Source organism: Catharus ustulatus, chromosome 6 (assembly GCF_009819885.2).
Source record: "Catharus ustulatus isolate bCatUst1 chromosome 6, bCatUst1.pri.v2, whole genome shotgun sequence".
NCBI classification, from domain to species: domain Eukaryota; kingdom Metazoa; phylum Chordata; class Aves; order Passeriformes; family Turdidae; genus Catharus; species Catharus ustulatus.
Genome location: NC_046226.1, coordinates 10,722,404 through 10,740,148, shown reverse-complemented (window position 1 = coordinate 10,740,148; position 17,745 = coordinate 10,722,404).

Sequence of the window (17,745 nt, the reverse complement as noted above, 5' to 3'; positions counted from 1 at the left end):
GGTTTTGCTGCATGGTGTTCAGCCACATAAGGATGCAAGTGGTGCTGCCTGATGGCTCCAGGGGATGCAATTTCAACTGGTGCCAATTTTATGTTGCTGTGAGATCTATGCAGAGTCCTGGCTGTTTTCTTTCCCTGAGTCTGAAGGCAGAGTGAGTTTATTGGTAATTAATTAAATAGGACAAGTGTGGGAATACTGTTGTCTTGCTCCTAACGCTTATATTTTATACTTATATCCACTGGATCCACAGGTTATCCCATTGATTTGAGACATTTTAATTTATTTTTAATCACACATCTGATAAGTATTTTTCTTTTAGATGTGTTCTGCAGGACACTCCTGTCTAAAGAAGCAAATAACATTTTCAGTGGAATTTGCTTTTTTAAAAAACTACTAGTGAGATGAAAACTGACTTTTTAAATCATGTTAAATTGAAAATTGTAATGTCTAAATTAAATCAAGCCTAATTTGTGGTTTTAACATTTTTTTCCTCTTTTTTTTAAAAATTTTTAAAATTCCAGTGTTTTTGTGAATCCTTTTGGGAGAAAGGTGATGCCTGACAGCTTCAGAAGGCCATGACTCCCATAGCAAACAGCACATTCCTCACTTTCATGTTATAGAAGCTTATGTCATATGCACTGCTTCCACCACAAATTAGACCAAGGCACAAATCTTTGCTCAGTCTTTTAAAACACATGGCTTTCATTTCAGAGACACTAACTCTACATAGTTTAAATTCACTCACTTCTGGAAAATTAGGATTTTAACTTTTTTTTTTGGTTTTTCTCTCAAAAAAAAAAAAAAGGAAAGAAAAAATAAATTTTAAACATTAAAAAGTTGCAGTTTTTCCTCTAAGAACACTGGTAAAATATTTTCCTTCATTTTCTCTAGCATTTCTGCCATTAAGAGCCCAGAAACTTCACATCTAATCTTAGCAGACCTCCCTCCCAGAGATTCTCCAGTGGGTAGGAGTGGAGGAGCAGGGGTCTCCAGGGAGGTAGGGACATGGACCAGGGACTCACAATCAGCTTTTAGGCCCCAGACCTTACAGCAGGAAGGCCAAGGATCATTTCATCCTGCCTGAGGATTTGTGCCCACACACCAAAAAAAAATTCAGTTTCAAATGCCCACGATTGCAGTGAGTCCAGCCATTAAAAGGATGTTTGCAATCAAGCCAGCATTCAGCTTCAGCGTGGCTCCTGGAGTGTGACAAATTCTCTTTATGAATTAGTCATTTAATTTGTGAAACACAGGTTGGATATTGTCACATACCCACGTGTCCTCCATAGCCCTGACAACTGTACCCCCACGCATTACTATTCAGTAGGAGATAAAGCCATGAAAACCCTTGGGACTGGGATGCTGTTGGGACACACAGCCAGACTCAGGATCAGGAGAAAGCTCCAGATTTCCGGCACTGGAAACCTAAGAATAACCTATTGTTGCTGTCAGCTATTCACTGATGATAACTTGAACAAGAAGAAACAACAGAGGCACCTTTCTCATCATCTCAGCCCTCCCTTGGCAATGTTGTGCAACCAAAAACACAAGGATGGAACAACATAAACTGAGCGTGGCATGAAAGCCAGCAACTCAGCTGCTGTTTCACTGGTACTGGTTTGTAACATCTAGCTTAGAAGTGTGGTGGGAAGCCACTGGCTTTTTCCCCCAGAACTGACACCTGAGGCAGAACAAAGGGAGCTGGACACAATAAAGGTCTCCAGGCAGCTGTGGAGTGCCCTGGCTCTGGGAGCAGCATGGTTGTTTTTTTGATTCCCAGTGGCTGTGACCAGACACCAGCACTCCTGTCCCCCAGCAGGACACACATATGGCTGGGGCCTCTCCCTCCCCGTGAGCCCAAGGGCTGGGATCTGTTTCTCTAAATCTCAGGTGTTCCTGTCCATGCTGATTTTGGTTAATGTGGCTCAGGGGTGTGGTGTGGAGGTGCTGGGATGGTATCCCTTGGCAGGGCAGGAGCTAACTCCACACCTGGGGGTCTGCAGAGGGGGAAGAACTAGTCTTGGTGCTTTTTCCATTGTGAAACCCTTGAGGCACCACAGAGATGAACAATCACTCCTGCAGTGCTGAAACCAATTCTGCTGCAGTAGGAGCATGAAAAAAAATTCAGAGGGCTTTTGGGATGCTAAATGCCAGGAAGACTTGGTGTTTAAAGCACCAAGAAACCAGAAAACATGAGCAAAAGCAAAACAGCCTTTTGACTCCTGCTGGCCTCAGTGCCTTCTTTCTAGCCCAAGGTCTCCCTTTGGACCACACCCAGTGCCCTCAGTTGCCTGTAATGACCCTTTAGTGCAGGGATGTGTCTGAGTGGGAAGCTGTGCCCTCAAAGCACAACTGAGCAGGCACATCTGAATTCTCTAGTTCACACAGAGGCTAAGGTGCTGCTGCCTATTTATAGCCAGATGGGTTAAATAAAGTGCTTTATTCTTCCCTGAGGTTTTAAACAAATTCCAGAGAGGACAAAGGGCCTTGTGTCTTTTTCCCCACCCATTTTGTTTTGGCCCAGTTTGTACATGCAGAGCTAAAACTTGTTCCAAGATTGATTCAAAATAAGGCTAGAGAATTATTTGCTGGCTCAGCATGAACCACTGTCCTGCTAGAAATCATCTGTATGGCTTTCATATGCATTTTGTGAAAAAGAAGCCATTAAAAAATGTAAATTTTGGTGTGTGAGTACAAACCCTGCTTGTAGATCCACTGATAGTAATCCTTTCAATGTGCTGGCATTGCTTAAGTTTCACTGCAGCTGAGAGGAATGAGTTTGAGTGTCAAGGGGAAGAAAGATGGAATAAAATTAGGGTATTTTAAACCCCTGCTTTATAGAAATGCTCAGTAATTTATTGAAATAAACAGAACAAAAGATGGTGCTTATCACACTAAGCTGCTGTCCCAAACAAGGCCAGCTCCCTGAGTCTGTTCACTTTTTATTGCATTTTCCAAAGATTTTCGGGCTTCTAACAGTGATGTGTGCCCTTCTCACATGCAGAGTCTCAGCATGTTTGGGCAGGAGTGCTGCTGGCCATGCCTCACTCTGTGAACAACCCAACAAACTACATTGCTTAGCTGGTTGCATACCATTCCAACAAATAGGAAAGAACTGATTCAATACACAAATAACCCAGACATGTAATTATCTTGTTTTTGCAAGAGGTGATTTTGTCACAACCTGGGAACTGGCTCAGGTGGTGATAAGCGTGAATGTAACCAAGCCAAAGTCTTCCTTCCAAGTGATTTGTCTTTAAACTCTTCAGGGGTTGGTAAACCACCGTTTGGTTGTTTTGTACTGGAGATGCCTTAGGAGCATGGTGCCTTTGGCAGTGGGTTCTGCTCTGCAAGCACAAGGGTTGGGGGGAAATCAGCAGGAGCTGCCTGCAGTGTTTCACCTTCAGAGATGTGCCTGGGCCATACCCTGTCTGAGGCTCGAGTTTGCCCCCTTTGGGGTGCCTTTTGCATATATCCCCTCTCCACTCTGCCCCCAGTCCTGCTCCCCCCACAGCCCACACGGGGAGCACAACTGTGTGGGTGAGCTGGCTCTGGCAAAGACAAAACCAGCAGAGTTTTGCTGCCTTCACCACTGCAGGTGCCCAGGGCCAAACCAAGAGCAGGCTGAGACAAGAGGAAGCAGGTGAAATGGTCAAGAACTGCGCATTTGCCTAAAAGCAGAGTAAGAGTGACAGAGTCTCTCCAGTTATCTCTCCTGGTTACTCTTGAGTTGCCAAAAAACTATAGTCAAATTAACCAACTCGTTCTTTTGGGTTTTTTTTCCCCTTTCTGTTCAGAAAACCTCCCATGTATTTATTTGAAGACATAAAGTGTTTCTGCCATGAAGAACTCTGCCAAGGGCTGTGCTTGTTGTTCCAGATTTGCAATAAAAATGTTGTGCAAATGACCTAGATACACAGAGTGCAGCACTTAAGTGGGGATTTGGCTAAATCCAGCATATATACCTAATCAGAAAACATCTACAGGCTTGGGAAAACACCACGATGGGATCTTACAGATTCTTAATGCATAGGTAGTTATAGGTTACATGAGAAGAGACAGGCAATACTGCATTAATGCTGGAAACTCTCTCTTGTCTTGTTCTGCAACATCTGGTGGCCAAAGGAGAGAATGAAGAGGATCTTGAGTTGTAAATCAACCTGATCCACCAGCTCTGTGCCTGAAGTCATTTGACCTCTTGAGTCTTACAGAAAACTGGATAAATGGCTGATTCCCAAAATGAGAACCAGATGCTGCTACATTTTAACAAAATGTCTTGCTTGTGGAACTACTCTCAGAAAGAAAAATCCACAGGCAACGATTTTGTGCCTTGAACACAAGATGATGGGTAGAGTACATGCTTTACACCAGAGCAGAATAGAGCTCTCACTATTGTGTGACCCTGCCTGGAGCATTCAGAAGCAACAGAGCTTCTGTAGGAGCATATGCTGTAGGGGTTGTCTCTCACCAGGTAGGTTTGTAGAAACTGTACCACTGCAAAATAGTGAATTTACACGTGTTAAACACATGGGAAATTAATGGGAGACTGGCACAGAGCTCTTGGTGCCAAACATCAAATACAAACCTTTCCTAGGGTGACCATCAGCTCTGCTCCAGAGGATACCATTATCCTCTGAGCTGTGGTTTGCTACCAACTCAAAGTAAAATGTTCTGCACACAGTATTCACAGTATTGAGGACACAGCAGGAATCTCCAGTGTCTAATGTGAAAACTAACACATATTCAACTTTTATCACAAAGGCATAAACCAGCCCCACAGTGTCCAGGCTGCTGGGCTAGATTTGGTGAAGTTGTGCTCATGTACCTTGAACCTGATGTTCTACAGAGATCAGATATGGACAGATATGTAATTCCTGTAAGTTTGTAGACCTGATTGTACATGGGTAATACCCTGAAGGTGGATATTTGAACTGTAACTGGATCTTACTTTTGAAGTGGTTATGGCCCTGTACATCTGATGTGCATTTCTTGGCAGCTCTGCTGGCCCTCCACTGAGGACTTTCCTCAAGTGTCTTCTAGGAGACATCAGGTAGATCAACCAAAGGAAGGATTAAAAACCATAGAATGGGATCCCTTACAGTGCTGACATGTTTCCCTCTCCATTTTGGAAAATGGAGAATATTTTAAAAGGGAATGTTAATCCAAGCTGGGCTCCTTTGTGCCAGAGGCTGGTGGATTTGGCCCACAGCCTGGGGAAGAAGTCAGCTAATATGCCCCATCTTTGCTAAGCAACCTAGTTTCTGTCTGAATTCCTACATGATTAGCACACAGAGGGCACATTAAAGATTAATGCAAGAGACCCTGCAGAGTGGAGCTTCCTGAAAGGCATCACGCAGCAGGTCTTCGTTAGCGCATGAGAGCAGATGGACACACCCCGGGGGGCTGACAGCACATGCAATGCCTCTCTGCACTTTCTTCTTCAGCCTAATGCCTCTGAGCTTCAGCAGCAGCCTCAAAACATCCATAAATGATTTAAAAGAAGATGGATTAGCCAAGGGGGAGAAGTGTCTCTTGCTGGATTGTAGGAGACCCTGGACTTCTGTTCTGGTTCTTGTTCCACCACAAACACAGGCATAGCTACCTATCTGTCTGAGCTGAAGTTACACAAGATTTATATGGTCAGTCCCCAGATTGTGAACCCCTCCATCTTTACTGTCATGAGAGTATCTGCCTTTCCTCTGTGGTGTTCTGCATTTTTACACCTGGCATTCACAGCTGCTTACACCTGTGGGATTGACAAACTTTCTAATCAGTGGGGTCTGTCCAGGAGACAGTGCTGTCACTGACAGGCAGGTTTTGGCTCCCTCTTCTTGGGGCAAGAGGAAGGTTGCTGAGCAGTTTTTAAGTGTTCCCTGCTAAGAGTATAGCACTGAGATGACATGATGGTTAAAATGACACCCCTATTGTTTTTCCCTTTTCACTGCAAACTAAAAAGCAGCAATTTACATGCCTAGCATTTCAGAAATGTTAAAAATTGCAAAAGACTACCAAATAATGCCCACACAATGTGACACTGTACTCTGCTGCTTAGCAAATTGGACAGGAATCACACATGATGTAAGAATATGACTTTAACAACAGTGTTTTCACTTGCAGCTCCTAGTGACTGTAACAGTTTGCATAAAACATACTGGTGAGGATGGCATGATTCAGGGATTACATCTCCAAACTAATGGGTAGAAACATACGTGTAGTTACCAGAAACTGTTACTCTTCAGTTCTTGACTCTTTTCCTTTTGACATTTGCTTTTGTGTTGCATTTCTGGTGCTGACATTGAGCTTTATACACAAAGAATGAAATAGCTCAAATATTCTACATTCCTATCAGCAGTCACCTGATGTTGCTACACACCCATCTCTCCTCTCCAGGACACAGCTGCCTCTGTTGGACATGAACAGCTGGGAGGGTTGAGGAGCCAAACCTGTGGCTGCAGTGATGGTCTGCCAACACCTGCTGCTGCCAATAGCCTTGCTGCATGTTCTCTGAGCAGATGCCAATGCTCAGTGCCCCCTGAGTGCCACCAAACCTACACCTTCAAGCTGAATTTTTGGCCGCCTTCTGCCTACACATACTTCACCATGGCCTACAGGTTCCTCACACAGGAAAGCAGAGAGGCAGGCACAGATCTCTCCACTCTGGTGACCAGTGACAGGACCCAAGGGAATGGCCTGAAGTTGGGTCGGGGAGGTTTAGGTTGGATATTAGGAAAAGGTTCTTCATCCAGAGGGTGGTTGGGCACTGAAACAGGTGGCCCAGTAAAGTGGTCATGGCCCCAAGACAGTTAAAGAAGATTTTGGGCAACTCTCTCAGGCACATGGTGTGATTCTTGGGGCTGATCTGTGCAGATCCAAGAGCTGGACTCTATGATCCTTACGAGTCCCTCCCAACTCTGTTCTATTGTCCTGTGCTTAATACTGGGATTTACATTGTATAGCATTCAGTCCCACCCCTGACCAGCATCCTGTGAGGAGCTCCTCAATTCCTCTGCTCTGTGATGTCTCACTGATCTGCAAACTCCAGCAATGTCAGGTTGTTTTCCGCAGTTGAATGTAATTTAGCAACACTGTATAAACACTAAATTTAGCAACTAAATAACCACTCAGCCATGCAAGTTAGCCTGCAGCACGTAGCACCACACAAATTAATTTTTATTATCAGTCGTTCCAAAGGGAACATTTTTTGCAGAACAGGTTTCAGAAACGCCTAACAATCTCCACTCAATATAATGTTTCCAACTAGAGGGCAAAAAAATGTACCCAGCCCATCTTCCAGAAACACACTGCTCACCATAGAAACCATAAACTAAAACAATCCTCCTAGTAATTGCAGCCCAATGGAGCATTTTGGTTAATAAGTTTTTTGAGTAAGAGGAATATTTGCAAAACATCCCTGCTAATCCTGCCGTTTGCTGTACGTGGAAGGGCTCCAGCTGATCGCAGTGACACTCCACCCATGTGGAGTGAGGAGCAGAGCAAGGGACACAATGAGCTCCTGCCTTTTTCACCAAAATAACCTCTCAGCAGCCGTATTTCAGTGTAAACTTATCAGGAATATACATGGCACTGTTTCTCAGTGGCAGTTGAACTTTTTTCCCCTCTCTCTATCCCACCAGAGTTGTTCAGGATTTGCTTTCACATCATCTACACTGGATGTCCATCACCGCCTGTGGGGCAGCAAGGCTGGGTGTGAGTCATGAGGTAACGAGCCTCTTGTGCTGCCCCAAATCAATGTATCCTGCTCTTTCCCTAAACAGTCCTGGGAAAACCTGTCTTTCTTGGCAAAGGTAGAAAATTCTAGGAGTGGTCCAAGGGAGGTTTATGAGCCTGACTCTTCTCTGCAAGCTGACTCTGCTCCTACTCATGTCAGCTCACCTGGCTGGAAGTGCCATCAAACTCCTGCCAGAGGGTCTTGTGTGTGCAGATGAGTGAAATGGTAACACTGGGTTTGCATTCAGTTTACCACTAAGAGTATGTCCTTTGGATTTCTCTTCCTGAAGTCTTACTCATTCCATCCTCTGTTTCCCATGAGAAGTCACAAGCGAAGTTTTAAAGGCAAGCATCTAAATAAATTATTAGGCTACATGAGGATTTTCATCTTGGAAGAAGCAAAGACATAAATTCCTAATACAAGTTCTTTGAAATTCATGCCCTTTTTGATTCATTGTTTTTGAAAGCCTCTCTGAGCCAGAAAATGCAGATCTCTTTGGGATATTCATTTTGAAAGTTGAACAAAGGATAGAAGCATCATTTAGGAAGTCTGTTCAGCACTCCAAAAGATGAACAAGCCAAATATGTAACTGCACATATGATCTTCCTCCTGACCGAGTGACAGCAGCCTCTCCATCACACAGACTAAAAGCACATGAATACTTCAGCAGGGGCCAGTGCTCAGGAATGTGAGTGTTCAAGATAACAAGTGCCTGTTTCAAGGAATTGGAACAGCTTTTGCAAAATACATTCCAAATTGAAGACACCTGTATCTGTGCAGATATTTTCAAAGACTGGGTGGTCTAGGTACCTATGGTCTGAGCCATAGGATTGTCAACTCCAGGTGTTTGAGAACTCTACAATTTTGGCTTAAAAGTGCAAGACTTAAGTGTATCTGGGCTCCCTGCTTTTTGCAGCAGGGGAACAGGAGAGGTACTTCATATTCAGTCATTACTGCACAAAGGGCTGAGAACCACCTTTAGAAAATTCCCAAACTGCAATTCTCTGATAGTCTCATGACTCCAGCTGCTAGATTTCCAGAGATAATGTGACCTAGAGAACAAAAAACCTTAGTTGGTGATACTGCCTTGAAAATTCATGTTCTATCACCATTTCAGGCTGACTCTGTGATGCTGGGCCAGTCCCTGAGTGCCTCTGTGCTAAATGAACACAGGGACATCAGCCTCCTGTGCATCTTGCAGACTCACCAAAGGGCTCACAGCAGCTCCCCAGGAGGCACAGGGGAAGATGCAGTGCCTAGGAAGCAGGACTCATTACAGCCAGCCTCATACACACCAGGAAGCTCAAGTTGTGCTACAGGAAATCCTGAGGAAAGAGGTGGTTCTGGCCCAACCTCTCCCAGTGACTTACACTGGTGTCAAGGGGTATTTGTTTCTGCTCAGCTCTTGCAGTCAGGAGCCTTCTTGGGGCTGCCTCTACCTTCCCCACTTCCCAACCTGACAGGAGGCATCCCTGCAGGGAAAGGAATCCCAGGGCCTCTCTTCCACCAGGTCAGCTGGAAAACATAAAGCTCAGGGACTGGTATATGGAGAGAACTGGGGACAAGGGGAAGTGAAACTCCAGGATTTCAACCCTTGCTCTAGTGAATCCTCACTGCAAAATATATTTTAATTCACATTTACCTGCCAGCTGGCTGCCCTGAGCAGCACCATATGGGGTCTTTCTTTTCCTTTTGCAGATGAACAGCTGTTTGTTGTTGCATGCAAAGTGTAGCAGGTTTTTTTTGCTTTTTAAGATATAGAAAATAAACTGCAGCCTTGCAACTCCCTAGTGCTTTACAAAGCAATCTGAGGCAGGAAATGTGGTCAAATCCCTCAGGCAGACATGAAAACTCCTGAGGCTTCCTCACATTCCAGTGTGTGCACCAAGCAGCTGAGCCCCTGGGTCTGAAAGTGATGGCTTTATCCTGATGCTGCCTCCTGGGGACAACACTGAGCCACTCAGGCAGGATGAGGAACATGCCAGTGACCTTTATCAACTCAGAAAAACTGCAGAATAATTTAGATTGGGAGGCATCTAAAGATTTAATTTGGTCCAACCCTGCTCCAAGTATGGCTACCTTTGGTGGTGGGGCAGGATGCTCATGGCTGTGTCCCATTGAATCTTGAGCACCTTAAAGGACAGAACTACCACATGAAGATGTCTTTTCTCCTTATGTCCCATCCCTTTCTACAATATGTGGTTGTTACCCTGACCTCTTTCATTGCACACACTGAGAAGAGTTTCTCTATAACCGTCCACTGGCGATTAAACAAGACAGGACAAGACAGAAGGGAGCCTTCTTTAGCCTTCTGTGGGTTGGAAAGGTGGGCTTAATAAAAAGATTAACCATTGTCTCACCTGGTGCTCAGGATATCTTGGCTTAGTGACTTATCCAGCAGCAACCTCCCTGTTGGCAGGTAATCAGAGGAATGTGGCTCCAAAGTGTCCAGCTCTCAGGGGGAACCCCTTTGTGTTACTACAGGAGTTCAGTTTTTCACTGCTGCCATCTGGACACTTTGGAGTAGATTTTTTTCATCTAGTGATCACCTTCCATAAAGATTATGCTTGAGAATGCAGGTGCTTCTTTGACACCTAAATAGAATTTTTTTAAAACGTGCTGGATCTGATAAGTGCAGGGCAGATGGTCTTTGAGGTCTCTGTGCTTAACATCTTCAGTCATAAACTGGACAGTATAAGGCTTTTTGTCTTTCCTTTATCTGTCTTCTGCAAGGACATTTTCAAGGTCTTTGTGTATGGGCTGTCTTTCCTAAGTCCATACAATGTTCAGCAAATGGCAACTCCGATTCTGTTTGAGTCTTGTGTGACATAAACCATAGAAAAAAAACAGGTGGGACTCTCTCTCCATGGTTGTTGCTGTAGCTGTGCTACCACTGACTCACAAATCAATACACTTCACTTCCACCAGCATTTTCCAGGGTAAGGGAGGTGTTTCCACAGCACAGATGTGGAGGAAGCCATGGTGACAGTGTGTGTGGGAGGGAGGCTCTACAGGTGCCTCAGCTGCTCCTTGTCACACCAGCCTCACTGTGCACTGGCATTGCTAAAAAGTGGTGGATGACAATAGCTATTGCTATTTTCTCCTGCTGGGACAAGTACCCCTTGGTTAAAAATCCACACCTCTTTGCACACCTACACAATACTCCAAATCATTGCAATATGTGGACTGTGATGATATGAATAACATAAATATTCCTTTGTACTTGTTAAAAGATTTAAGCTCTCCCCTCCACCCACCCCTGTGTGCCTCTATATATCTGATAATATGGGATTATAAACTAGTGCTGTTATTCCTGTGGGGTTTGGTTATTTAACATTGTACTGAGCAAAGTTATCAGAGCAATCCCGACGGACCAAAATAACTCTTTGTTTCTGGTGGTGTGTTTGCAAAATGGGAGCCAAAAATAGCTATTGGCTGGTTGGCTTGAAACACTGCTGACCTTTTAGCACACCCAGCAGAATCCGCCAGCACAGAAATCCCTGCGCTCTGGGTGTGCAAGCAAACCACCCTCTACTCATCTCTCCAGCATCTGACTCCTGCTAAGCTTGGGTCACTCGTGTCCAGTCCCATTTGTTTCCAGTCCCCTTGCAACATGTGCTGAAGCAGAGAGAGGTGTCAGCTCCACCTGGAAAAAATGTCCAGTCTTCCAGGAGGGGAGAGGTCTGTAGGAGCACAACACCTCCTGCCCCATTTCTGTGACAGCTTTAGGGAACCCAGAGCCAATCACAACTCCAAATGTGTTCTGAACAGTTTCCCTCTCCCCACACAGACACAGATCTGGACCTGGATTCCAGATAAAAGTCAGGAGACCATTCCTGATTCTGCTCACACAGGGCATCCAGCTTTCTGCCCTGTATGGCCCCTTTTCCTCCCTGGTTTGCACTTCTCCATCCAGCTCAAGACTTCACTGGCCAATGCACTGATAAACACTTAACATCCCAGAAAGAGGCAAAGTGTGTTTGTTAAAGGTGTTGGTCCAAGTATCATGAAGCCCCAACCTCTGCAACTCTTTTGCTCCTGTATAATCAGCTCTCTAACTATTCTGTCTTCCCTGTGGTTGAAGAGCCTCCCATGATTGTCCTAGGGTGTCTCAAAATTTGCCCTAAACCAGGACAGTGAACAAAGGCCATCTGTCTCGCTCTGAACCTGCATTTCCTCACCAAAAGGCAAGGACTTCAGAAATTCCTACACTGGATCACTGTGTAAAGTTATTACTCCCCATTTGACCGTCCTGCTGATACCAGTCAATTTCACTTGTAGAATATAAGCAGTAATAGGCAGCAGATAGATCTTCAATACACACTATTCTATTAACCCTTTCAGTGGTTATGACAAATTCCTCTTTTGCTGCTCGATCACAAGTTGTTTTCAGGAATTATCTGCAAAGGAATCTGGCTCAGGCAACACTGATCTCAGATTTGACCAGCTTGTCTTTTGTTACTTCACATCCTTATTTTATCATTCTCCAAAGACAAGTGTATTTTCCCTGTAACAAGACCATCTTGTAGAGAGTTAGCATACAAAGGGCAGATTATTGGAGAATCAGGAGCAAAGCCCTTCGAGGCACTTGTGCAAATTGCAGCTGAGGCAGATGGTATTTAAACAGAACGTGTGGGCACAATTAGGGGGAGAAGAGAAGCCACAGAGGACCTGGAAGGCAGACTGACAATATCTCGTAGCCTTGGTAACACCTTCTCCTGATTGCCCACATTAAATGCAGAGGATAGGGCATGAAGGGGGTCACTAATCAAGTGCCATCTTTGACGACCTCCTTAATTTCTGCCATTCTGCTCTGAAAGGCTCCTGCCTTTCTCCCAGACAAGGTAGAAATGTTATGCTCTTGCCCAAAGGAGCATTGAGCAGCTCAACTACCACAACAAATAACTACGAACCTCGAAGTTGCTCCATTAAATATACAGGACACACAAAACAAAGTTTTCAGATGTACCTGTGGGCAGGGAGGGCTCCCTTCCACCCTTTTTGCTCACTCCCTGACCCATGGTGTTATGCCAGGTGACACCAGGTTATTCTCTTTGAAGTCAGTGGGAAAAACCAGATGTTTCTAGAGGAAGATCCATTTAATTTTTGAGATTTTGGATGTTTAAATGAAGATAAACAAAGCGTCTCACTGCATAAGATGTGAAGAAAACTACATGGAAAACTTGTGGCTCAGGGTCTTGAGGGATTTCCACAAAAAGTGAAAATAACACAGAAATATTTTCTCTCTACCCTCTCTGGCATAATCACATTGGGTATTGCATGGAAAAGCATTCATTTAGATGACAGAGAGATTATGTTTTTAATTTGATGTCACTACATTTCAGAATTAAACTTTCTGCGACACCTGCCAACTTAGCTAAAATGTGAAGCTTCAGAATTTTACCTACAAAAGTGCTTCTAAAGTTTGTCAGCTGAAGAAAGCAGTGAAAAAACAACCTGAACTCTGATGTAAGCAACCCTTATTACTCTGGATTTGTAGGAGTAAATAAAAAAGATTATCTACTGCAAGGGTAGTAAGCATTTAAGGGAAAAATGGGTAAATGTGGAGCTGAAAAATCTGAAAGGAAAAAAATAACCAGTTATTTTCAAAATCCTTCTCAGCCTGCACAAAGCAATTGCAGGGGATATGAATTCAGCTCTCTTTTGCAGGCTATAGTCCCTGCAGGACCAAGTAGCCACTGCTCTTTACCTCTGCTCTGGTACTTATGGTCCAGAACTTTCTGGCCAGCACAAGGATAAACCTCTTGCATGAAATTTCCCCAGACATTTGTCTTTCTTCCTGCAGTGACATCTGTCCTGATCTGTTCCTTTTCCTCCATAAGCATCACTTTCTCAGCAGCATGGATGAGCACCTTCTGTATTCCACAAGTACCAGTCAGGAAATCTTGGTTGGCACCTGAGTTCTGATCTTCACTGACACTTTGGCCTCACCTTTTAGGACCCTCCTGCTGCTCAGTTTTGGTTGTGCCTTACAGTGGCTGGGGGATGCTCTGAGCACATCTGTACCCCTCAGTACTATAATACTGTGCAGCCAGCTTCAAACAAAGCCTGTGAACATTCTCCAAGAGCCAATATGGCTGTAAACAACTCTTTTTCTCTCCCATTATGGACTATTGACACAGCTGTTCTCTTTCATCACTCAGACTATGGAGAAGAAGTATCATTTCCACATGAAAAGAACGTTAATAAAATTTTCACCTCTCCTCACAAAACTGCTCTCCCATGTTAATGATCTGCAGGGACAGATTTGAACAAGTGTCAGTGCTTGCAACATCTGGAGCTTGAAAAACCCAGGGATCCCTCCACAGGCAGCTGGGAAGGTGATGGGCAGGACAGCACGGGAGCAGGAGGGGAGGAGGAAAGTCTGGGAATATCTGCTGCAGCTCAGGGCCTGGCAGTGCAGGGCTTTTTGTGGCTTAAAATCTAGGGGTGAACTGAGGGGTTGTGCAAGCCAGCACTCAGTCTCTGTGTCCTGCTTGCCTTGATGTAGGAGCTCAGCTTCTCCCTTGCAGGAGTGTGCTGGGCTGTCTCACAGGGACAGGGTAAGGACACAAGCCATGGCAGCAGCAGGTGCTTGGCAGGCCTGAGGAGCTGCCCCAGATCCACACCAAACCCCAGGCAGCTCAGGGACAAACCCACAGGGCAGCTCATGGACAAACCCACTGGGCAGCTCAGGGACAAACCCACTGGGCAGCTCATGGCCAAAGCTCACCAGGTAGCCCATGGCCACTGCAGTGAGGCCAAGCTGCAGCTCTGCTTCTGCAGGAGGAGGATCTGAGAGGGCCCATGTGTTCCACTGTGCCTTCACTCTCCCAGCAGCTCCTGGCAGAGAGCATCCCTTCATTTCCCGGGCACCTGCCCTGCCACACACAGTGCAACATCTGCATCTCTGTCCCCAAACCAGGGAAACGTGCTGCCTCTCCCGGGAGCGGGAGCAGGAGCAGGGCCGAGCCAGCATCGCTTTCTTGATCTCTTATCAGACTTTTTATTTTTAAAATATGAGAATAATATTTCTCTTTGCCTGAGTCGTGAGCGTTCTGGGTGGGTTTGCAGCCCTGCTTCTGGGAGAGCATCCAACGTGCTCTGCCGTGTTTGGAAAGGGTGGCTCCGCCAGCCCCGCCGTTGATGACATTGGCAGCTGCGGCAGATTTGGCCCAGGGACCTTGCTCTCCTCGCTGATTTTCATCCCATCTCTCATTGTTTTTTCCACCCGACCTCCTCCCTCCAGGACAAAGATAATCGTCTCTCTGGCTGCTCCTTGCCCCTTGCCTCGCTGTCCCCCCAGCAGCTGGTGCCACGCGTGTGTCACCACCGCAGCCACCACGGCTCTGTTTTCCAGCGCTGCCACCAGCCGAGGGACGCAACCTGAAACCCGGCAAGAAGCTCCCCCCTGTTCCCATCGCTCCCCAGCCAGGAGCCTCCTGTTTTCAGCAGCTTTTTTCACGGCCGCGAAGGTAAAGAGCAGTCTCTCCCCAGCCCAGGACTGGTTCGGGAATCCCACACCTCTCTGGCTATGAAAATTTCTCTGGTGTGAAAATGCTCACGAGCTATAGGGTCACAGCAGCCAGAGCAGCCCCACCCAGGCAGAGGCTGGGCAGGGACACCGCATCCCTAAGGCTCTGGGAGGAGACACAGAGCAAACTCTGGTGGAGCAAACCTGCAGCCTGTCCTGGCCAAGGAGCAGCAGGGAAGGATGGAGACGTGCTCCCTGCAGGTACAGTGCAGGGAGGAAAACCAGAAAAAGTGGGTTAGTTCCTACACCAATGGCTCTGCAAGCCCCCTGTGAGAGCACGAACATGCTGCCTTCCCGAGGGGCTGGAGCTGTGTCCAGGGAAGCATATACAGGGTGTTCCAAGCCAGCTCTGACCGTGTCCATGCTGGTGGCAGAAGTGCCCTTGAAGCCTGGTTGCTCACACGGCTCACAGCCACCCCAGTCAGAACTGTCTCCACTGGTGTCAGTGCCTCTCATGGTAGACATGAGTCAGACAGATCTTGACCCACCTGGCCCTTTTCCCCACCCTGAGCTCTACAAATACGCAAAATTTGAGAGCCAGGTTTTGTGAGCAGAAGAGAACAGAAACCTCTTTGGTGAAGAAAAAAAATCAAAAGTAGTCAGCATAGAAGTAAATGATGTTTTCATTTCAGACTGCTGCTGCAAAGATGTTTTTTCTCCCTGGATTTCTCCAGCCCAACTGTGTCTTCCTGCATGGAGATGTGTGCTTTCTTGGGATCAGCCCTCTCTCTTCACCACCTCCAAGGCTGGGCTGTGTGCTATCCTTGTCTGCATCAAGCAAACAGAAAACCCTCTGCTCTATCTCCCCCCTTATACAATTTGTAGGAGTATAACAGGAAAACAGACAATTCCCTATGAAAAAACCATAAATCTCCTGTCAAATCTTTGCTGCACCTCAGCACAGGTTTAGCCTGATAGCCTGAATCCCCTCACCAGTGTAAGCAGTTTCCTGCATTTGCTGCTGCTTTGAAAGCGCCTAATTCTCAGAGGTTTTTTTTCCCCCTATGATAGCTAACCCAGCTGCTTTCTTTCCCCACTTTGGCACTCAGAGCTGAATCAATCTGTTGTCCAAACAGCTGAAGTCAGCATTGCCCCTGTTTAAGGGGCAGCCACTTCTTGCCAACCGCTCAGAGCAGCTCAGCACCGCCAGGCTCATTCCCATTTGATGTGCAACAGCAGCAACACTGGAAGTCCCAAATCTGTCCTTCAGAACTGTGGAGGTGGCTTGGAAAAGTCAAGATATGCTACACTAGGTGGGATTCAAAGATACATTTAAGTTCTTCTAAGTTTCAGTTAAAAAGAAATGAAGCTTCTGCATCTAAGATCTGATATTTTAAGAAAACAATGAGTATTAAAATCACAAGACCTCTCAATGCTGTCATTATTAACAGTCATTTTCTGAGGACACCAAATGCCTGAGCAGCCAAAGGCCAGGTTATGAGATCTGTGTAGCAAAGGCGTCACCCTCCTCACAAAAACATGTCTTTTAATTCCTTTTTGTGTGCCAGTTGGAAAAATGCTCTTGTAAGGAAGATACCTGGATTGTTCTACAGCTCAGGATCTGATTTCCAGCTCTGCTGTGGTTTTTATCCTTGGGCTCAAAGAACTGATGTTCCAATGCTTTCTGCTTCAGTTTCCCCATTTGAAAACTAAGGAAGTCACTGATCTCTCAAAATGGCCAAGATTCTATAACTTTCTTGTCTTTAAGTTTCCAAAGAACTTAGAAAAGTCACATAGACAGAGCTGTAAATTACAAAGTATTACTTTTTATACAAACTTTGTCTTGAACCAAAATCTCCTCTTTGACTCACAGTCCTTAATTGACACTGGCACGTTCTTCCCTTCATGCCTTTATTTGCTTCAACATAAATTAATTAAAATTTAAATTGAATGATAGCTTGCGGGGAGATTGTGATTACCATAATTTCATCTTTCACTGCTGTATCCCATGGTACCAACAGGTCTGTGCAACAGGTATGCCAATTAATACCAGGCAGCAAAAATGTCTGCAATCACCTCTTTTCTGCAGATTATTCAGTAAATGTTGTCTTGCAAAATTTGTATATGAGTATCTATCCCAAATCTCCAGCTCCATCAGATTGAGAGGTGAGAGGATGAGGTCTTCATTCAGCAAGAAAAAGAGAAAGATGCTCTAAACATTAGACAAACCTTTAAGAAACTTTACAAAATGTTTTCCATATGGTAAACAGATAGTTGATGAGATAGTTAAATGATGCAGAATATTTAAAGTTTTCTTTTTTTACTATGTCTTCACCAGAGTCTAGCTGAGAATGGGTCAGCCTCTCCACTATCCCTGTGTGTTCAGAGCCATCAAGTTCAGAATGTCTTTAGGCTGAAATTACCAAGTGTTATTAAGAGTGTCAGTAATTAACTTGATTATTCCAAATCTGAAGATAGAGATGGGAGCGTAATGTTTTTGCTGGCTTATCTAGAAAAGGAAAACAAATTATTTCTAACAGGG